The sequence below is a fragment of the Asparagus officinalis genome, chromosome 4, assembly GCF_001876935.1.
Source record: "Asparagus officinalis chromosome 4, Aspof.V1, whole genome shotgun sequence".
Lineage (NCBI taxonomy): Eukaryota > Viridiplantae > Streptophyta > Magnoliopsida > Asparagales > Asparagaceae > Asparagus > Asparagus officinalis.
Genome location: NC_033797.1, coordinates 32,694,055 through 32,698,765, shown reverse-complemented (window position 1 = coordinate 32,698,765; position 4,711 = coordinate 32,694,055).

Genomic DNA, 4,711 nt, shown 5'->3' with positions numbered 1-4,711 from the left:
AACAACGGAGCTAGCAATCACATGACCGACCACCGAGGCAAGTTCAAGGAGCTCAACGAGAACATCACCGGAACCGTCAAGTTTGGTGATGGATCCACGGTAGAGATCAAGGGGAAAGGCTCTATCCTCTTCCAGTGTAACAACGGCGATCAAAGGATACTACCTGAGGTATATTATATTCCGAGCTTAAAATCCAATATCATTAGCCTTGGTCAGATGACTGAAGACGGAAGTAAAGTTGTTCTTGCTGATAAGTTCTTGAGGGTGTTTGATAGGAACGATGCTCTCTTGATGAGGGTGACACGTTCAACTAACAGACTGTACAGGATAGAGTTGAAGACATGCAGGCCGACGTGTTTGATAGCGAACATTGATGATCCAGCTTGGTTGTGGCATGCTCGCCTTGGGCATGTCAATTTCTTTGCCCTCAAGATGATGACCGACAAGAGGATGGCGTCTGGGTTGCCGAAGATTGTGCACCCGAACCAAATATGCGAGGGATGCCTTGTCGCCAAGCAAACAAGACTTTCATTCCCTTCGCAAGCAAATTTTAGAGCTCAGAAGCCGCTGGAATTATTACATGCCGATCTATGTAGCCCGATCACCCCATCTACACTTGCTGGTAACAAATACTTTCTCCTTGTTGTTGATGATTTTAGCCGGTGGATGTGGGTGTACATGTTGAAGGCCAAGAGTCAAGCCTGTGAAGCTTTCAAGAAGTTCAAGACCGAGGTGGAGAATGCATGTGGCCACAAGGTGAAGACCCTGAGAATAGACCATGGTGGCGAGTTCTTGTCAAAGGAGTTCACCCAGTTATGTGAAGACTACGGCATCAAAAGTCATCTCACTGCACCGTACACCCCACAGCAAAACGGTGTAGTGGAGAGACGCAATCGCACGGTGATGGCGTCATCTCACTGCACCGTACACCCCACAGCAAAACGGTGTAGTGGAGAGACGCAATCGCACGGTGATGGCCACGACAAGGAGCTTACTCAAGAGTATGCATATGCCAGGAACGATGTGGGGTGAAGCAGTCAGGCATGCGGTGTACTTGCTCAACCGACTACCAACCAAAGCGTTGAGCGATCTCACACCTTACGAAGCTTGGTTTGGTAAGAAACCTCGTCTAGAACACTTGAGAATATTTGGATGTGTGGCACATGTGAAGGTTGCAGGAGCTTATCATAAGAAACTTGACGATCGGAGCACGTCAATGGTGTATATTAGCGTAGAAGAAGGGAGCAAAGCGCATCGCCTCTATGATCCTCAACACAACAAAGTTCATGTAAGCAGGGATGTTGCGTTCGAGGAAGGAAAAGGATGGGAGTGGAGTGTAGACGGAGATGAAAGACCACCCAACTGGGTGGAGTTCACGGCGGAAGGGGAATCAGCAGCTGGCCGATCCAGCTCACCGACAGCCGTCGGCCCAGGTGCAGATGCTGAGGCAGCGAGTCCCGCTGCATCGAAGGCGTTCGGAACACCAGGCACTCCTATCTCTTAAGATGAACCTGTGTGCTACCGTTCCCTAGCAGATATCTATACAGAGACAGAGATGATTAACCTTCCCACAGAGGAACTGTTTCTGGCCACTGAAGAACCCACGAGCTATGGTGAGGCTGCAACAGAGCAAGAATGGCAGACAGCCATGGAAAATGAGATGGAGACCATCGAGAAGAATAAGACTTGGGTACTCACGGAGCTACCACGGGGCTCCAAACTCATTGGCCTCAAATGGGTGTACAAGCTAAAGAAGGACAACGATGGCAACATCCTCAAGCACAAGGCGAGACTTGTAGCGAAGGGCTACGTTCAATAGCATAGCGTGGACTTCGATGAGGTGTTTGCACCTGTGGCGAGGATGATCCTTGCTATATCAGCACAGCGCGGATGGGAGGTGCACCATCTGGATGTCAAGTCGGCATTTCTAAATGATGATCTCCAGGAAGAAGTGTACGTGGTCCAGCCTGAAGGGTTCGTTGTGAAGAAGGAAGAGCACAAGGTCTACAAGCTTTCTAAGGTGCTCTATGGTCTACGCCAAGCACCACGGGCGTGGAACACACGACTTGACAAATGCTTGAAGGGCATCGAGTTTGTAAGGTGCTCTCAAGAGCAGGCGGTATACACTAGGAGCAATGGAGGGGATGTACTCATCATTGGTGTGTACGTGGACGACTTGATCATCACGGCTCAAGTGCGGATGAGATCAGGTTTTTCAAGCTGCAGATGATGAAGGAGTTCGAGATGAGTGACCATGGGCTACTTTCCTACTATCTTGGTATAGAGGTGGACCAGAGAGGTGATTGCATTTCGCTAAGGCAGGCGGCCTACGCGAAGAAGATCTTGGTTCAGTTCGGAATGATGGATTGCAACCCGACCCACGCTAAGGCAGGCGGCCTACGCGAAGAAGATCTTGGTTCAGTTCGGAATGATGGATTGCAACCCGACCCAATATCCCATGGAGGCAAAGCGAGAGTTTGGAAAGGACTCTGAAGGAACACCGGTAGACGTGACAAAGTATAGACGAGTCATTGGATGCTTGAGGTATCTAACTCACACCCGACCCGATATCTCTTATGCCGTGGGGATTATGAGTAAGTACATGGAGAAGCCTACAGTTGTGCATCGTCAGGCGGTCAAGCACATTCTGAGATACGTAAAGGACACTATGTCCTATGGATTAGTGTACAGACGGAGTCGATGCAATAAAGAATTGGTGGGATTCACTAACAGTGATCTTGCGGGAGATGTTGATGACAGACGCAACACAGGTGGCATGACATTCTATCTAGGTGACAGTCTGGTCACTTGGACATCACAGAAGCAGAAGACGGTGGCATTATCCTCTTGCAAGGCTAAGTTCATGGCGGCAACAGCTGCAGCATGCCAAGGTCTATGGCTGAGGAGCTTACTCAGCGAAGTGACCAACAGTGAGCTCAAGCCGGTTACTCTCTTCGTTGACAAGTCCGCGATTGCCTTGATGAAGAATCCGGTATTCCATGGAAGAAGCAAGCACATCGACACACATTTCCATTTCATTCGTGAGTGTGTTGAACGAGGGCAGATTAAAGTGGAGTTCGTGAGCATGAGCGAGCAGCGGGCGGACATTCTCACAAAGGCACTAGCAAGGGTGAAGTTCATCGAAATGCGGGAGCTGCTAGGAGTAAGGAACTTAGACTCTCGTCCAGATTAAGGGGGGAAATGTGATGGTTAATTTGTCCTACCCATTAAAGGGAGTGTCCCTAGTTTGTAGGAGTCCATGCTTAGGTAGGAAGAATTTAGAAGTTAGTGGATAATGTTAGTGGATAATGTAGTGGAAGAAGTTAGAAATTAGTGGATAATGTTAGTGGAAGAAGTTAGAAGTTAGTGGTATGATCTTATATATATGTAAGCAATCATGTAACTTTTATGCATGAAGAAGAAAAACTCCCTGCTCAAAAAAAATTCGGCTCTCTCCCTCCCTCTCTCTCTCTCTCTCTCTCTCTCTCTCCTCTCTCTCTCTCTCTCTCTCTCTCTCTCTCTCTCTCTCTCTCTCTCTCTCTCTTTTCGTGACAAATCTTGGTAGGTACTTAGGCCGATCCCAATTCAAAGCCATCAATGGATAGTGCAAAGATGGCAAGTTAAAGAAAGTAAGCTACTAGTCCACAGCAACATACAGTTAGAAATCGGAATACAACCTGTATATAGCACCAAATCGTAATAGATATCAGACTAATATGAATAAAATAAGGTATCATTTCCATTTCGAACAACAGGAACTTCTACCTCGCCCAACTTACGGTCTAAAAAGCCAAAATGAAATAGGATGAGGGACTAGAAATAGAATAGAACCAAGGTGCATTAGAGAAGAAGCAAAAGAGAGGGAGAGGAAATTAATTACTCCAATAGCGCAGACAGCTTCAGTGCCCGTCCTCTGGATCCGATCGAGACACATACAAACTAAAAGATCATAACACAAATTGATCTCGACCTCCTAAATTACACATTACTTGAGAACAATGTTGAAAGATTAATGTAACTCGTCATACTTTACCATGGAGATTCCTCTCTTATTACAACAGTCCTTATGGTCAACTTCCCTAAAATAAACATTCATTCCTCAGGTATGCCTTCATCAAATCAAACATTGATCTCAACGATTTCCTTCAACAATCTATATTAGGTTTCATAATCTCCAACTGTCTTAATATCCTATAAATCTAGCATTATAATTCATCATCTAAACTTTGCCCTTTTGAGATCTTTCATGTAATCCATTTGCATGGCCTTCAACTATATCATATATATCTAAAAAAAAATCTAAACAATATTCCTAAGGAAAATTAAATTTACACATTTTTTTTAATTTCGATCTAACTGAACCACAAAGAAATTAAAAAAAAGGGATCGAGAACCTCACCGCTCCGCACGAGAACTGCGCCTCTCCTCTTCAGAAAGCTGAAACAGGACCCCAAACCTCTCAGTGCGTCGCTGCTTCTTCTCGAGATCGCAGATCTCCTAGGTCGCCGGCTTCGTGTCCCAGGGGTCCTCACTTCCGCCACCGTCGCCGCTGGCGGTCTCCGGTGTCTGCTCCGTATGAGGCAGGAGAGAAGTTGAGGGGGTAGGAGGACTGGGATTTGATCGGCGTCGAGAGTTTGGTCGGCGTCGAACTAGGGTTTAGGCAAAGTTAAACTAGGGGTTTGGAGACGGGAAGAGGAGAGAATGAGGGGAC